Source organism: Papaver somniferum, unplaced genomic scaffold (genome assembly GCF_003573695.1).
Source record: "Papaver somniferum cultivar HN1 unplaced genomic scaffold, ASM357369v1 unplaced-scaffold_130, whole genome shotgun sequence".
NCBI classification, from domain to species: Eukaryota; Viridiplantae; Streptophyta; class Magnoliopsida; order Ranunculales; family Papaveraceae; genus Papaver; species Papaver somniferum.
The window spans coordinates 14586-33172 of NW_020622159.1; the positions used below are offsets into that span (position 1 = coordinate 14586).

The 18587-nt window shown below is 39.1% G+C and overlaps 7 non-coding genes and 1 pseudogene across 7 annotated transcripts; all 8 read left to right on the top strand.

Annotated features, from left to right (window-relative positions):
• The first annotated feature begins 724 nt into the window (after nucleotides 1-724).
• On the top strand, nucleotides 725-887 carry LOC113332195. The gene has a single exon (XR_003351384.1). It is a non-coding gene; the product is annotated as a U1 spliceosomal RNA (small nuclear RNA).
• Nucleotides 888-3568: 2681 nt separating this feature from the next.
• Nucleotides 3569-3766, top strand: LOC113332203. Its single transcript, XR_003351392.1, has one exon. It is a non-coding gene; the product is annotated as a U2 spliceosomal RNA (small nuclear RNA).
• Nucleotides 3767-6158: 2392 nt separating this feature from the next.
• LOC113332229 lies at nucleotides 6159-6314 on the top strand. Its single transcript, XR_003351404.1, has one exon. It is a non-coding gene; the product is annotated as a U4 spliceosomal RNA (small nuclear RNA).
• Nucleotides 6315-7320: 1006 nt separating this feature from the next.
• Nucleotides 7321-7430, top strand: LOC113332213 (annotated as a pseudogene).
• A 2224-nt stretch (nucleotides 7431-9654) lies between these two features.
• LOC113332179 lies at nucleotides 9655-9817 on the top strand. Its single transcript, XR_003351369.1, has one exon. It is a non-coding gene; the product is annotated as a U1 spliceosomal RNA (small nuclear RNA).
• Nucleotides 9818-12576: 2759 nt separating this feature from the next.
• On the top strand, nucleotides 12577-12740 carry LOC113332196. The gene has a single exon (XR_003351385.1). It is a non-coding gene; the product is annotated as a U1 spliceosomal RNA (small nuclear RNA).
• A 2681-nt stretch (nucleotides 12741-15421) lies between these two features.
• On the top strand, nucleotides 15422-15619 carry LOC113332204. Its single transcript, XR_003351393.1, has one exon. It is a non-coding gene; the product is annotated as a U2 spliceosomal RNA (small nuclear RNA).
• A 2392-nt stretch (nucleotides 15620-18011) lies between these two features.
• LOC113332221 lies at nucleotides 18012-18167 on the top strand. Its single transcript, XR_003351397.1, has one exon. It is a non-coding gene; the product is annotated as a U4 spliceosomal RNA (small nuclear RNA).
• The last annotated feature ends 420 nt before the right edge of the window (nucleotides 18168-18587 follow it).

Here is an 18587-nt window from a genome sequence, read left to right on the forward strand (position 1 = left end):
TTTCAACGATAAGACTAATCGCACTGCACTGAACTCTAACGACAATCGCTGGGATGTTTATCCTGTTATTCTTGAAGGTCCATATATTACCGGCTATGGTGAAAACAGGTCGATAAATCCCCTTCCCGAAGGTTTTTGGCTATGCTATCCTTGGGAGTTTAGTGGGAGTGAGGAGGTGAAAGTGGTATGTCTTTCCATCCTTTGCTCCTTTATCAATCTTTCTTCATTTTACTTTCCTTATTTGTGTTTCACTAATTTCTTCATTTTCAGATTGCCAAGCTGAAAAAGGACTATAATTCTAAGAAGAAACAAAGCACACTGGAAGCTCTATATTCGATCACTAATGAAGTAAGAAATATTTTTAATTTTTCTTTAACAATATTGTTTCCTCTATTTATTATCTTTATCTGTGTGCGAAGGTGGACAGGCTTGATAATGACGGCTCTAATGATGAAAACTCTTCTAAGAGCGAGGAGGAGGCTTCTACTCGTGCGAAACCTACTAGCTGTGCGAAGTCTAAGGGAAAGGTCGTTACTTCGAAGAATGACAACAAGAAAGATAATCCCAAGAAGAAGAGGAAGATTACCTCCACTAGCTCGTATCCTAGTCCTTTAGTTCCTTGCTCTCAGGGAAACGAGCCACCATTCCTTGATGAATCTACTTCAGCTTCCCCCATGACCCAATTATCTCTCATCTTCAAAGAAGAGAAGGAGAATGGAAAAACGTAATTACCTGGACGGGGTCTATGGATGATCATGAAGGTCCATGGCTAGGTTAGCGACCTCCATTGCACACTAAGGAGGGGTGCTCGCCTAAGATCTCCCCAAGAGGGAGAATCTACGTCATAATTTGTTCCTGACGGGGGAAAGCGTCCACGCTGCCCCTTGCCAAATCTTTAAAACTAAAATTATTGAAAGTTCATCAGAAGCCAATCCTGCTGAGCTGAAGAATACCATGGTGATGCTTGTCGCTGGATAAATACAAATAGAAATACATGACAATGGACAAGGGCACACATTGTGTATGCTCTGACAAAATCCAGTGTCATCTGGTGCATTAGATTATCAGCTGGACATAAAAAAAAATAGAAAATAAAGGATGGAGAAGTGGGGCATCGATCCCGATACCTCTCGCATGCTAAGCGAGCGCTCCACCATCTGAACTACATCCCCAACTTGTGAGTAGAATAGCATAAGCAATTGTTCATTTAGCTGAAACAAGAATTTTCAAACGCTGCATCACCACAAGGACCAAGCCACCATGGTGTCGTCTTCCGGTGCATTACATGACCAGCTGTAATTTGAGGGTGGGAAAACGTGAGTCTACTAAACTCATTCCATTATATTAACAAATCGAATGTACTCTGTGGTTATACGCGAAGGCTAGAGCAGTTCCTATGGAATGAACAAACTCATTCCATTATATTAACAAAGTTTGTTCATTTTTCTCCCACTATGGACTCAACAAACATGAAAAATGGATGCTCAAATCAACAAATTTGTACATTTGTTCATTGAGTTGGAAGATGTAACACACGCTTGATGGAAGGCCGGGATGGCTTCGCTCAAACATCGGCGCTTCATCAAAAAACGCTGGCGCTTGTCTTTCCACCGCCCGCTTGTAGTTCAAACTCCAGCATTTTTTGTTAACACGCCGAGTTTTTATTAAAAGCGCCAACGACTCCTTCCATCCAACGGATGTTACTCATTTTTGTTTCCCTGTAAATTCAATTCATCTCCAGACTTAAAACTCACACCTTCTTCATCACTACCTCAAAATTACACAATTTCATACCATCTCAATTTTTCTTTGTTCATCTCCAAAAAAAGTATTCATATCAACTCGATCTACCAGAAAAAATATCATCTCTATAAAATTCATTTTTAACAAATATGGCATCCTCACAACAACGATCATAACAGCGTTCACAACAGCAATCACAACAACAAACACCACAACAAACACCACAACAAATACCAAAACAAACACCACAACGAACACAACAACAATCACAACAAGAAACACAACAAAGAACCCAAGAATTCGTGGTGTCAAGTATATGATGGATGAAGATGAGTCACTTTGCAGAAGTTATGTTTTATATACACAGGATGAAATCAATGGTATTTATCAAGAAAAAAGAACTTTTTATGATAAGATATTACAAAAATTTAGTGAAGAAACAGGTAACCCCAATAGACATGATGGCGATGGGTTGTCTCATCGTTTTCACGCAATTTCAGCAGCCGTTAGTGAATATGTAGCTTTGATCACTCAAATGTGGCACCACATAAGATGTGGTGAAGGCGAACCGGATGTGGAACGAAGATGTCGGGAAGAGTGGCAAAGACCCCACAAAACGAGCTTCCAACATGAAACTTTTTTCACCATTTTGAGGGTGCTTAACAAGTTTAATCCATACTTGGTGGAAGGTCATCAGGTGCCTGCAAGATCACCCCATATTCCAATCACGTAGGATTTTCCCATTACCTACACAACCTGCAAATTTCGTGCCCGGCCAAGCAGTGGAAAAGGAGACATGGAAAGACAATGAGGCATCCGTTTCTGAACTGGATCCTCGTTAATTAATGTACATTGTATAAACATGGTACATCGAGTTGGTGAGGGAATCCATAAGCAGTTTGGGATGTTGAGTATGGGTTATAGATTGTAACATTTTGGATTGTATTCTTTAAATTAAGATCTCTCAGAAATCGGGAAACTTACCTTGGTTAACTAAAGCATGTGCGGTATCAGTTTTAGTCCAGTAATGCAAAACCCTCCTTGATCCCGTCAATTTCATATTCTCTGGACATTCTGCAATTTGCACACAGCCGCCAAGCGAGGCCACCATTGTACCATATCCTCTCATCAGTCCATACATATATATCCCAAGTAAACTCAACTTGTTTAAGGGCTAAGGCAGTGAATATAAGACTTTGCGTTGCACTACTGCAAAGGCCTGGCACACCCCAACCAAATCTTAGAACTGAACTTTTGTGTCCACTAAACCAACTTGAACAAGTTGGATTCCTATTATACAATACAGGATTATCCTCGAAGTCATCTCTTTTAACCTTTCATATAGTGGCCCAAAAGCTGCTGCAATACTGCTTTGTTCTCAGCTTTTAAGGAGCTTCAAGTAGACTGCAGAAAATGCTTCTTCCGTTGATCCTTCAAAAGTTAAAACACATGTGCAGCGATGATCCGCATCAACTTTAATCCTTCTCAATGATAAAGAACCAACCAAACCATCCATTAAAGAGAAGGAACAAAATTTGAACTCTCCCTCCTGCGAATTGATAATAGTGAGACAAGATGGCAGATAAGAATTGGACCCAGAGATTATTTCACACTTTCTTAGGATTTGAAAACACAATTAGCAAATCAAAAGCAAATAAATACATTATTGCTGGTCTCACCAGCTAAGAAAACCCAGAGTAATTTTGTGCAAGGAGCTCTAATATCGATAGGCAGTGAGCTTAAGATTAGTCCCACATAGCCAAATCTAGAGCAGAGGTATGGAAACAAGAGAATATAAAAGCAGGAGCATAAACCGAGAACAAGCATACCTTTCTCGGCCTTTTGGCTAAGATCAAGTGTAGTATCTGTTCTTATCAGTTTAATATCTGATATGTGAGCCATCGGCTCACACGATATTAAATTAATTTTTTTCATGGGGGAGTTCCCATCACAGCAGCTTGCTGCTGGGGTTCTCACGCGTCGCCCTTGCGTTGCACTACTGCAAGGGCTTGGTGCACCCCCACCAAATGTCAAACCCAATCTTTTGCGTATTGGATATGTTGAATGCTTCAATGTTGCACAATCCTACCATCCGCACATAAAGGATGAAATCAATTATTCTGCTCTATGTAAATTGAACTCCTATCACCAACGACTGTCCGAAGAAAACTCAACTTGTCCAAGAATAAGCAAAAAAAATCATGGGTGGGCGTGCACTGCAAAGGCCTGAATTTATTTCATCGTCTCAGTAGGCCTGGTGACGGATTAGCTCACAGCAAGATACTTATCATTGAAGTAGCTTCCATGGGGTTCTCTTCAAATTCATCTAGAGGTCCCCCAAAGCTGCTGCAATATAACTTTGTGCTCAGCCTTTTGAAGAACTAGACTGCAGATAATTGCTTCCGTTGATCCTTCTAAAAGAAAACATGTAGAATATTGAAAAAAACAACAAACCGTCCATCAAAGTGGAGGAACAAAATTTGAATATCATCATGTGCTTGTTTGACCAGTCACACACAAAGAGTTGGTCTTATCTCCTTCCTGTCGACTAGAGAGACCACAATGCAAAACAGTAAAAAAAAAAAAAGAAATAAGTGCACCACTAGACCACTGGTGCTTAACGTTCCCTATTTCCAATATTTCGTTATTCATACGTACTAACACAACTTACAAACTTACATCGAGGCTTCGAGCCATTTTATGGTGAGAATATGTATACTACTCCAGATTAGCTCTACCTCCTCCAACCATGCAATTTCCAGTGAATTCAACTAGCTATAACTTACGGAAACTACGACTATACCCAACAACACCGATGGCAACTTAGATACACCAAGTATATTTAGAACAAACTCATTTTCAGCTGAGATTCTATTGAAAAACCTTCCCCACAAATTCAAAACACTGAAATTTATACAGTAAGTAATTCACTAATTTAAATTCGACTTCCTCATAAACCATCCGTTTCTAGTAAAAAGGGTATTTTTCTAGCTACGCCATGAACTATTTGGGACCAACTATTTGCAGCTTTGCGCATGTTTTGAAGAACCAATAAACTAAAATTGAATCCTTTTACAGGTTAAGGAAAACCCACATTTTCAATACATAACAATCGAATCAGCTCAAGTATTAACACAAACTAGTACCAATTTCAGCAAACTTAGTGAGAAAGAGGAAACTCTGAAAAGTGTTAAAATTCTGTTTGTTTATAAAGCTAGTAGAGATAAATATGTTTCAATTGCAGATATGATTAGACAGGGATGTTGGTTTGGGATTTTAAGAAACAACTTAATATTAACGAGCAAATGGAGTGGGATTGGTTTGGAGGTCTACCAGTTTTGATGGAGGGCGAAGATGAAGTGGAGATGTTAGAAAATTTCAGCACAAAGGCATTGGTTTGTGCTTTGCCAGACTGTATGTTTGAAAAATATTTATGGAGAAAACACATTCCTAACAAGGTTAGTTTTATCCTATGGGCTGTCTTCCACAATTCCCTACCTACTAGAGAAATGTTATCTCATCGAGGGGTTAACTTAGAAAGTGGTAGATGCTTTTTGTGCAATGAGGAAACTGAGACTGCGGATCATCTTCTCCTACATTGTAGCTATACTTTTCAGTTATGGGATTATTTTCTTAAAGCGTTTCATCTCTCATGGCCATTACCATCTACGATCCTGGATTTTTTTTGAAGCATGGAACAGGAACGTATTAACTGGAAGATGCAGGGGGAACTTTGATGAATTTTTCCTTATGTTCTAATATGGATAGTATGGAAGGAGAGGAATAGTAGAGTTTTTGGGGGAAGGTCCAAATCACTGCATGAACTAATTTTTCAAGCTAAGCAGAAGATGGTCTTATGGAGCTGTGATCGATAAAGAAACTTTCAGGTTTATTGACTGCATCCAAATTATACACAACTGGGAGCTGATTTTACACGTGTAATTTTCAGTTTTCTTAGGACTAGATACTTTATTTGTCTTTGCAGTTGTGGCAGTCTTTTGAAATGGGTTGGCAGTCTCTGTCTCGATTTGTAAAATGATGTAATTTTGGTGCAGTTTTCAGCTTTTTGCTGTAGGTTGTATTTGGGACAGTCTGGTACTTGACTGTAGCATCAGACTGGGGCTCTGAATTTGGAGTCCGTACATTTTGTTCTTTTGGCTTAGGCCTTTTCTTCTTAATTTAACCTTTTGTTCTTCAAAAAAAAAAATTCTTTTTGTTGCCAACAGTAAAAGAAACTCTCAACCAAAGCAGTATGTTCTTCAACATAATATTGTAAAGACAAATACTTCGATACTACACGACCATTAGAATCGAAAGTGTAAAAAGTGACAATCTTAGTCCCACGTTATTCAAGCCAGAGTTAGAGATGTGGAAACGAAATTTTAAAATGCAGTTGATGCATGACTTCAAATCTCATCTTTGCGCTTGGGGCAATGACACAGCTAATGAGGTAATAACCGAGGTGCGTCAATTGCTGGTTGAAAACTATTTCCAAACCCCCTCCTCGGCCTTGGGTCTCTCAGGGCCGTCAAGAATTTCTGGAAGGGCTCCCTCTAACCAAGGGTAAAGCCCTACAATACTTAAAACTAAAAATTTTGATTTGAGAAGGATAAACTAGAAAAAAAAAGTCTAAGAAAAACTGCAAGTCACGTCCTACTAATAACAGGACATAAGCAAATACATTTAAGACTGCAAGGGCATCATGTCCTCCTACTAATAACTGGATACAAACAAATACATAACAGACTCGAAAAAACTCATTATCTACATCTAAGTAGTCGTGTTGAATAAAAAAAATTCTCTTGTAGAATGGATTTTCTTACGAAGTTAATAACTATTCCTTTCCGATTCCTGACTGGTTATGTTTGTGATTCAGTCTCTCAAAAGACATAAACATCCCAGTTTTGCGTTAGTCTATGAAGATTTCAAACAGATTCCAATCAGATTCTCCAAAGATTTTAGCATCTATCTTTAGTCTATGACTCCATATCAAAACCTTATGTTAATGAAGTCTTAAAAATCAGCAAAAGAAAGCATCATTTCTGCTCAAATTGGCTAGTTTTCTATCCTCGTTGCTATCGAATTACAAGAAACAATCCCTTGCTTTCCCCGACCAGCAAAACGTTTTCTTATCCATGTTGTATATCGTCTTCATATAATAAAAAAAGGAATGGAATGTAACAATAAGGTTCATAATCTTATGCAACCTCAACATCTACTTTCACGGAGAAATTGGTGAATGCTTTATCCCATTGAACATCCCAATTTATCTTTAATGTTTTCCTTCATGGTTTCATGGGACAAACCCCTGATTCTCTCGGTGGATGGATGTAGAACTCATTTTGGAAGAATAAACTAAAGAAAGTTCTGTTACAATATGTGGTAATATAATCTCCTAGCTGGTCTCATAACCTGCACTTAATGATATTAAGCCAATTCAACAATTCTACTCTAAACTGGACTTATCGGTCGCATGGAAATTTATGAATCAAATGTTTTAGTCCCACATAGACTAGTGTACTGCAGAGGAATTGAAACACGACAATATAAAATCAGAAGCATAAGCTGAGATCAAGCATACCTTTCTCGGCCTTTTGGCTAAGATCAAGTGTAGTATCTGTTCTTATCAGTTTAATATCTGATACTGCCTTTGCTTTGCACTACTGCAAAGGCCTGGCGCACCCCCACCAAATATCAAAGCTAATCTTTTGCATATGCTAAACCAAAACCAAAGCTTTGCATATGCTAAACCAAAACCAAAGCTAATAAACCAACCTTGAAATAGATGGTAACTAAAAATTTGAACTCTTTTGGTATCCTGCATCATTCTATGCTTGTCAGTGACACTTTATCACCTCCAACTGTAATTGTACAATCAACGTTGTACAATCGATGGGGGGTTCCCATCACAGTAGCTTGCTGCTAGGGTTTTCATGCGCGACGCCTTTGCATTGGACTACTGCAAAGGCCTGGCGTGCGGCTACCACATCTCAAAGCTAATCTTTTACGTATGCTTAAACCAACCCTGAAAGCTGAAGACGTGATTGGATTTTCAGCTTTACCCTATTGGTCCTGGAGCTGCTGAAATACAGCTTTTAAGGAGCTTCAGTAGACTGCAGATGATTGCTTCTTTTGATCCTTTAAACCACAACATCAATTATAATCCTGCTTCTTTATAAAAAATAAATAAAATAAGGAACCATATCCATCAAAAGATTCAAAATAGAATTACTTCATGCAGTAACAGTTGGTCCCCTCTTCTCCTTCTCACGAAATTTACCAGAGTTGGACCACATTGCAAAATGATAAAAAGAATCCACCAGAACCCGTCAGGGTACTTTCTACCACTAGATGACTGGTGCTGGCTGGACAAACAAAAGCCATAAAAGTTCATAGGTTAGTGATCTTCGTTGCACACTGAGGGTGCCCGTCTTAGATCTACCCAGTGGGGAAGACTCTACATCATTATTTGTTCCCAAGGGGGGTACACATTCTCGCAGCCCCTGCCCGATTCTTTCAACTAAACTTGTCCCTTGTCGATGGAATGCATCAGTTAGCTATGGTTGAGCTGGTGGTACAGCGGCTGCGATATAAGATCCAACTGCTCCATCTGGAACTTCATGTGCAGTTTCACTGACATATTTATATTGAACCCACAGGCCACTGCAGTGAATCTTGCGTCTTGGCTTTATCTTCACCAAACGTTTCAGGTAAATTTTTCTTTCTGGATATGGGAATCGAGTCAGGAAGGTGGTAGTTGCACAAAAACATCATTTTCTTAAGGTGATACTGCATAATCATCGACAGAAAGCTCACCAGCTTCCATATGCGTTAGGTGTTGGGCGTAATCTTTGTTATCTCTAGAGCCTCCTAACAAAATCAGGAAGGTAACCTTTCCTTTGCATTCTCCTTAGAAAGAGAATGACTGTAATCCGGAAGTTTTGAATCCCATTATTCCTCCTTCAGTTGGCAAACCTTGAGGAAAGAAACCTGAACTGACAACTGTAATATACTTGCAGTTTCATTGGACACGTATCATCATATGGTTTGTAACTTTTTCGTCTTCAGGATGTTACGGTATTTACAATCAATGAATCTAAATTGGCTCGGTGTAACTTGAATTGTTTGGTTTTGGCGCGTCTCCAACTCATTCTCTGTTGAACTTTGACACTTAACTCAAAAGAAAAAGCCAGGTTTTGAACTTTTATGTAGTAAGCTCATACAATTTGAGACGGCTTGAGTAGTCGAAATACATTCTAGATAAACTCGATGACATAGGAGAGGATACAAAATTTTAGAATGCTTCGTGTGATGGATTGGTCTAATAACAGCTAAATCCCATCATTGGTTGTTCACCAATTAATGATTTGTTATTGTTTTTGTGAATTGTGTATACCCAAACCAAAGCAAAATGCAGAAACCGGAAATGTGGAACCATGCCGTTGCCAGTGGTGTACACCCACGATGGGAAGACACTCAAGGATGGAAACTAGTATTTGATAGAGGTGTTGGTAGAGAGCACAAGAATCAGAAGTGTAAAGCAGAGGAGAATGTCATCTAACCAGTTAATGACTACTAACTTTGACACGGCCAACTTAGCTAAGCCTAAAATGTAAGCATTACAGACTCAATTTTGACAACAGACATTAAAACTCATCGAATTAAGAAGTCAATAGAAAAGTGGTTGATCCTACCATCAAGCCAATAAAATACTAAAACGTCGGCACTTAAGGATAGCTAAATGTCACCACTTACGATACGAAGCCAATTCTTCTTCTGTGTAAACTGTCATCCCATGCCCTGCAATAAATTAAATTAAATTAAATTAGTTTACATGAAGCTCCGGATCAATGTCACAACAGAGACAGGAAACGATGGACTATAAAGAGAAGAGAAGGAGAATGGAAAAACGTACTTACCTGGACGGGGTCTATGGATGATCATGAAGGTCCATGGCCTAGGTTAGCGACCTCCATTGCACACTAAGGAGGGGTGCTCGTCTAAGATCTCCCCAAGAGGGAGAGTCTACGTCATAATTTGTTCCTGAGGGGGGAAGCGTCCGCGCTGCCCCCTGCCAAATCTTTAAAACTAAATTTTTCCATCGGTTTCAGCAATTCAGCTGTTGCGGGGTTTATGGTCCAGTAGCTGCAATGTAAGATCAAAATGCAGCTCCCCTTTTTGCCGTTGGTTTCTGCTGTTGCGGAGACAAACAATGAGGAATTAGTGATGGCATCAAACTCAATTTGCTTACTTGGAGGGAGAGACAAAGGATCAAATTCAATTTGATCATGTGATATTTATCTCAAGTCTTTCTTTAGGCTTTATAATTCAAGTGTTGAATCATTAAGAAGGTAACATTTCATTCATCTATCACCTCAGAAGCAAAATGACTACATTTTAGAAGCTTTAAAGCACATTATTCCTCCTTCGGTTGGATGTCCAGGAAGAAACTTGGACTAGTCCCCATAAAGTTTCTGAACAAAATGGTTTTATACAAGCACTTCAACCTAGCAAATTAGCTATCTGAACTATGCTTTCGCCTTTAACGAAAGAATATAGTGTGCTTGCAGTTAAAATCGGCGTCTGCTAATTTTTTGGAGAGTTTCTGTAGTAGTCGAAAATCTCACTACTACACCCTTAGATAACTTATCCAATAAACTAGGAAATCATCGTGGAGAACACTTAGAAGAAATCTTATTAAGTTTAGAAATCAATACAAAGAAGTAAAGTAAAACCCTTAACTTGGGGAGAAAACAACTTTCTCTCTCCTAAAGTTCTATCTTGACTCTCAAAAAGATCTCTCTCCCAACACAGGGTTGGTTGGTCCTATATATAGGAATTTACATAATGGAGGACAGCTAATAAAGCCTCTATTTTTGGATCTGACGTGCGATATTCTCGCATGTTTACATTGGGTCTTCTCCTACGAACTCTTCAACCTCGCACAGCTTCCACACTTTACTCGTGACTTTGTGACGCCATTGACTCCGTCATCTGGGATATGTTACGTGCGAGTACGTTCGTCCCCTTACAATAGTATCCCTTCGCATAATACCTATGAGTGCGATATTTAACCCCTACATTTTGCCTCTTTTCTTAGCGATCTTTACTATGGAGAGAGCGATGAGAGAAACCGCTCCAATAACTCTCTTCGCACCTTTAATGCGATTTTCCGCACCTTATCAACATTTCAAATTCCTTAACTAACAATAATCTGGGACTTCGGACTTGATTTTTCCACGTGCCGCTTTCGTCGGTTTATCTCTTGACACGTCGCAGTTAATCCTTTCAAATGTCTCTTCATATCTTCTCACCCATTAATGCGTAGGATTTCGAAAAGAGGGAAAGAGAATCCTTTATATACCCTTCTTTCGTTTTCATCCCTTTATTTTTACTCTTCTCTTTCCTCTTCAATCTCTGCGGATTTTCCCTTCTTAACGCTACTGCTTTTTGTTCGATCTTGATTCTTGATCTTTCTTCGTTCCAAATGCTGCTTCTGTTTCCCATCTATTGTATTATTTCGCCCCTTTGATCATCTCGGCTATCTTGATATTTATAATCTCATCCTAGAAGAATCAACAATGGGGCACAAGGCAGGTTGGAGAACGGTAGAACAGTTTGATAGGTTACTGGTCGAACTCAGAAATAGAGGTTTCACATTATCTGCTCCTTCTTCATCAGGGCCTACTTTGACGCTTAACCCTAAATGGTTCAAGATTGATCAATGGAATGATCAAAAAAATTATTATCTCCGTAGGGCAGCTTCTTGCTGGTCTCCCTATCCCTCTATTGGATCCGCGAATTCCTCTTATTTACAAAATCTTATCCCATAATAAATTTAGGCGTATGATTTATCAGTAGAGTGGGGATGCTATAAGGATTATGGTGGAGTTCTCTCACCGTGCGGCTGGATTAGGATCCCTTTATCCTAAGGAATACAGGAATGAGGCATATGCTGGCTAAGAAATAATTCCTCCTGATTATACTGTTGAGAGCTTCTTTGCTAACTATGAAGTGGTGATTATGAAGGCTGAGTCGTCTCGCTGGGTTGTTCGTCTGAAAAGGAAAGATGGCCTCGCAGAGAATTAAAGAATCATGCGAGACGTTGATTTCAACGATAAGACTAATCGCACTGCACGGAACTCTAACGACAATCGCTGGGATGTTTATCCTGTTATTCTTGAAGGTCCATATATTACCGGCTATGGTGAAAACAGGTCGATAAATCCCCTTCCCGAAGGTTTTTGGCTATGCTATCCTTGGGAGTTTAGTGGGAGTGAGGAGGTGAAAGTGGTATGTATTTCCATCCTTTGCTCCTTTATCAATCTTTCTTCATTTTACTTTCCTTATTTGTGTTTCACTAATTTCTTCATTTTCAGATTGCCAAGCTGAAAAAGGACTATAATTCTAAGAAGAAACAAAGCACACTGGAAGCTCTATATTCGATCACTAATGAAGTAAGAAATATTTTTAATTTTTCTTTAACAATATTTTTTCCTCTATTTATTATCTTTATCTGTGTGTAAAGGTGGACGGGCTTGATAATGACGGCTCTAATGATGAAAACTCTTCTAAGAGCGAGGAGGAGGCTTCTACTCGTGCGAAACCTACTAGCTGTGCGAAGTCTAAGGGAAAGGTCGTTGCTTCGAAGAATGACAACAAGAAAGATAATCCCAAGAAGAAGAGGAAGATTACCTCTACTAGCTCGTATCCTAGTCCTTTAGTTCCTTGCTCTCAGGGAAACGAGCCACCATTCCTTGATGAATCTACTTCAGCTTCCCCCATGACCCAATTATCTCTCATCTTCAAAGAAGAGAAGGAGAATGGAAAAACGGAATTACCTGGACGGGGTCTATGGATGATCATGAAGGTCCATGGCTTAGGTTAGCGACCTCCATTGCACACTAAGGAGGGGTGCTCGCCTAAGATCTCCCCAAGAGGGAGAATCTACGTCATAATTTGTTCCTGACGGGGGAAAGCTTCCACGCTGCCCCTTGCCAAATCTTTAAAACTAAAATTATTGAAAGTTCATCAGAAGCTAATCTTGCTGAGCTGAAGAATACCATGGTGATGCTTGTCGCTGGATAAATACAAATAGAAATACATGACAATGGACAAGGGCACACATTGTGTATGCTCTGACAAAATCCAGTGTCATCTGGTGCATTAGATTATCAGCTGGACATAGAAAAAAATAGAAAATAAAGGATGGAGAAGTGGGGCATCGATCCCGATACCTCTCGCATGCTAAGCGAGCGCTCTACCATCTGAACTACATCCCCAACTTGTGAGTAGAATAGCATAAGCAATTGTTCCTTTAGCTGAAACAAGAATTTTCAAACGTTGCATCACCACAAGGACCAAGCCACCATGGTGTCGTCTTCCGGTGCATTACATGACCAGCTGTAATTTGAGGGTGGGAAAACGTGAGTCTACTAAACTCATTCCATTATATTAACAAATCGAATTTACTTTGTGGTTATACGCGAAGGCTAGAGCAGTTCCTATGGAATGAACAAACTCATTCTATTATATTAACAAAGTTTGTTCATTTTGCTCCCACTATGGACTCAACAAACATGAAAAATGGATGCTCAAATCAACAAATTTGTACATTTGTTCATTGAGTTGGAAGATGTAACACACGCTTGATGGAAGGCCGGGATGGCTTCGCTCAAACATCGGCGCTTCATCAAAAAACGCTGGCGCTTGTCTTTCCACCGCCCGCTTGTAGTTCAAACTCCAGCATTTTTTGTTAACACGCCGAGTTTTTATTAAAAGCGCCAACGACTCCTTCCATCCAACGGATGTTACTCATTTTTGTTTCCCTGTAAATTCAATTCATCTCCAGACTTAAAACTCACACCTTCTTCATCACTACCTCAAAATTACACAATTTCATACCATCTCAATTTTTCTTTGTTCATCTCCAAAAAAAGTATTCATATCAACTCGATCTACCAGAAAAAATATCATCTCTAGAAAATTCATTTTTAACAAATATGGCATCCTCACAACAACGATCACAACAGCGTTCACAACAGCAATCACAACAACAAACACCACAACAAACACCACAACAAATACCAAAACAAACACCACAACGAACACAACAACAATCACAACAAGAAACACAACAAAGAACCCAAGAATTCGTGGTGTCAAGTATATGATGGATGAAGATGAGTCACTTTGCAGAAGTTATGTTTTATATACACAGGATGAAATCAATGGTATTTATCAAGAAAAAAGAACTTTTTATGATAAGATATTACAAAAATTTAGTGAAGAAACAGGTAACCCCAATAGACATGATGGCGATGGGTTGTCTCATCGTTTTCACGCAATTTCAGCAGCCGTTAGTGAATATGTAGCTTTGATCACTCAAATGTGGCACCACATAAGATGTGGTGAAGGCGAACCGGATGTGGAACGAAGATGTCGGGAAGAGTGGCAAAGACCCCACAAAACGAGCTTCCAACATGAAACTTTTTTCACCATTTTGAGGGTGCTTAACAAGTTTAATCCATACTTGGTGGAAGGTCATCAGGTGCCTGCAAGATCACCCCATATTCCAATCACGTAGGATTTTCCCATTACCTACACAACCTGCAAATTTCGTGCCCGGCCAAGCAGTGGAAAAGGAGACATGGAAAGACAATGAGGCATCCGTTTCTGAACTGGATCCTCGTTAATTAATGTACATTGTATAAACATGGTACATCGAGTTGGTGAGGGAATCCATAAGCAGTTTGGGATGTTGAGTATGGGTTATAGATTGTAACATTTTGGATTGTATTCTTTAAATTAAGATCTCTCAGAAATCGGGAAACTTACCTTGGTTAACTAAAGCATGTGCAGTATCAGTTTTAGTCCAGTAATGCAAAACCCTCCTTGATCCCGTCAATTTCATATTCTCTGGACATTCTGCAATTTGCACACAGCCGCCAAGCGAGGCCACCATTGTACCATATCCTCTCATCAGTCCATACATATATATCCCAAGTAAACTCAACTTGTTTAAGGGATAAGGCAGTGAATATAAGACTTTGCGTTGCACTACTGCAAAGGCCTGGCACACCCCAACCAAATCTTAGAACTGAACTTTTGTGTCCACTAAACCAACTTGAACAAGTTGGATTCCTATTATACAATACAGGATTATCCTCGAAGTCATCTCTTTTAACCTTTCATATAGTGGCCCAAAAGCTGCTGCAATACTGCTTTGTTCTCAGGTTTTAAGGAGCTTCAAGTAGACTGCAGAAAATGCTTCTTCCGTTGATCCTTCAAAAGTTAAAACACATGTGCAGCGATGATCCGCATCAACTTTAATCCTTCTCAATGATAAAGAACCAACCAAACCATCCATTAAAGAGAAGGAACAAAATTTGAACTCTCCCTCCTGCGAATTGATAATAGTGAGACAAGATGGCAGATAAGAATTGGACCCAGATATTATTTCACACTTTCTTAGGATTTGAAAACACAATTAGCAAATCAAAAGCAAATAAATACATTATTGCTGGTCTCACCAGCTAAGAAAACCCAGAGTAATTTTGTGCAAGGAGCTCTAATATCGATAGGCAGTGAGCTTAAGATTAGTCCCACATAGCCAAATCTAGAGCAGAGGTATGGAAACAAGAGAATATAAAAGCAGGAGCATAAACCGAGAACAAGCATACCTTTCTCGGCCTTTTGGCTAAGATCAAGTGTAGTATCTGTTCTTATCAGTTTAATATCTGATATGTGAGCCATCGGCTCACATGATATTAAATTAATTTTTTTCATGGGGGAGTTCCCATCACAGCAGCTTGTTGCTGGGGTTCTCACGCGTCGCCCTTGCGTTGCACTACTGCAAGGGCCTGGCGCACCCCCACCAAATGTCAAACCCAATCTTTTGCGTATTGGATATGTTGAATGCTTCAATGTTGCACAATCCTACCATCCGCACATAAAGGATGAAATCAATTATTCTGCTCTATGTAAATTGAACTCCTATCACCAACGACTGTCCGAAGAAAACTCAACTTGTCCAAGAATAAGCAAAAAAAATCATGGGTGGGCGTGCACTGCAAAGGCCTGAATTTATTTCATCGTCTCAGTAGGCCTGGTGACGGATTAGCTCACAGCAAGATACTTATCATTGAAGTAGCTTCCATGGGGTTCTCTTCAAATTCATCTAGAGGTCCCCCAAAGCTGCTGCAATATAACTTTGTGCTCAGCCTTTTGAAGAACTAGACTGCAGATAATTGCTTCCGTTGATCCTTCTAAAAGAAAACATGTAGAATATTGAAAAAAACAACAAACCGTCCATCAAAGTGGAGGAACAAAATTTGAATATCATCATGTGCTTGTTTGACCAGTCACACACAAAGAGTTGGTCTTATCTCCTTCCTGTCGACTAGAGAGACCACAATGCAAAACAGTAAAAAAAAAAAAGAAATAAGTGCACCACTAGACCACTGGTGCTTAACGTTCCCTATTTCCAATATTTCGTTATTCATACGTACTAACACAACTTACAAACTTACATCGAGGCTTCGAGCCATTTTATGGTGAGAATATGTATACTACTCCAGATTAGCTCTACCTCCTCCAACCATGCAATTTCCAGTGAATTCAACTAGCTATAACTTACGGAAACTACGACTATACCCAACAACACCGATGGCAACTTAGATACACCAAGTATATTTAGAACAAACTCATTTTCAGCTGAGATTCTATTGAAAAACCTTCCCCACAAATTCAAAACACTGAAATTTATACAGTAAGTAATTCACTAATTTAAATTCGACTTCCTCATAAACCATCCGTTTCTAGTAAAAAGGGTATTTTTCTAGCTACGCCATGAACTATTTGGGACCAACTATTTGCAGCTTTGCGCATGTTTTGAAGAACCAATAAACTAAAATTGAATCCTTTTACAGGTTAAGGAAAACCCACATTTTCAATACATAACAATCGAATCAGCTCAAGTATTAAGACAAACTAGTACCAATTTCAGCAAACTTAGTGAGAAAGAGGAAACTCTGAAAAGTGTTAAAATTCTGTTTGTTTATAAAGCTAGTAGAGATAAATATGTTTCAATTGCAGATATGATTAGACAGGGATGTTGGTTTGGGGATTTTAAGAAACAACTTAATATTAACGAGCAAATGGAGTGGGATTGGTTTGGAGGTCTACCAGTTTTGATGGAGGGCGAAGATGAAGTGGAGATGTTAGAAAATTTCAGCACAAAGGCATTGGTTTGTGCTTTGCCAGACTGTATGTTTGAAAAATATTTATGGAGAAAACACATTCCTAACAAGGTTAGTTTTATCCAATGGGCTGTCTTCCACAATTCCCTACCTACTAGAGAAATGTTATCTCATCGAGGGGTTAACTTAGAAAGTGGTAGATGCTTTTTGTGCAATGAGGAAACTGAGACTGCGGATCATCTTCTCCTACATTGTAGCTATACTTTTCAGTTATGGGATTATTTTCTTAAAGCGTTTCATCTCTCATGGCCATTACCATCTACGATCCTGGATTTTTTTTGAAGCATGGAACAGGAACGTATTAACTGGAAGATGCAGGGGGAACTTTGATGAATTTTTCCTTATGTTCTAATATGGATAGTATGGAAGGAGAGGAATAGTAGAGTTTTTGGGGGAAGGTCCAAATCAGTGCATGAACTAATTTTTCAAGCTAAGCAGAAGATGGTCTTATGGAGCTGTGATCGATAAAGAAACTTTCAGGTTTATTGACTGCATCCAAATTATACACAACTGGGAGCTGATTTTACACGTGTAATTTTCAGTTATCTTAGGACTAGATACTTTATTTGTCTTTGCAGTTGTGGCAGTCTTTTGAAATGGGTTGGCAGTCTCTGTCTCGATTTGTAAAATGCAGTAATTTTGGTGCAGTTTTCAGCTTTTTGCTGTAGGTTGTATTTGGGACAGTCTGGTACTTGACTGTAGCATCAGACTGGGGCTCTGAATTTGGAGTCTGTACATTTTGTTCTTTTGGCTTAGGCCTTTTCTTCTTAATTTAACCTTTTGTTCTTCAAAAAAAAAAATTCTGTTTGTTGCCAACAGTAAAAGAAACTCTCAACCAAAGCAGTATGTTCTTCAACATAATATTGTAAAGACAAATACTTCGATACTACACGACCATTAGAATCGAAAGTGTAAAAAGTGACAATCTTATTCCCACGTTATTCAAGCCAGAGTTAGAGATGTGGAAACGAAATTTTAAAATGCAGTTGATGCATGACTTCAAAACTCATCTTTGCGCTTGGGGCAATGACGCAGCTAATGAGGTAATAACCGAGGTGCGTCAATTGCTGGTTGAAAACTATTTCCAAACCCCCTCCTCGGCCTTGGGTCTCTCAGGGCCGTCAAGAATTTCTGGAAGGGCTCCCTCTAACCAAGGGTAAAGCCCTACAATACTTAAAACTAAAAATTTTGATTTGAGAAGGATAAACTAGAAAAAAAAGTCTAAGAAAAACTGCAAGTCACGTCCTACTAATAACAGGACATAAGCAAATACATTTAAGACTGCGAGGGCATCATGTCCTCCTACTAATAACTGGATACAAACAAATACATAACAGACTCGAAAAAACTCATTATCTACATCTAAGTAGTCGTGTTGAATAAAAAAAACTTCTCTTGTAGAATGGATTTTCTTACGAAGTTAACAACTATTCCTTTCCGATTCCTGACTGGTTATGTTTGTGATTCAGTCTCTCAAAAGACATAAACATCCCAGTTTTGCGTTAGTCTATGAAGATTTCAAACAGATTCCAATCAGATTCTCCAAAGATTTTAGCATCTATCTTTAGTCTATGACTCCATATC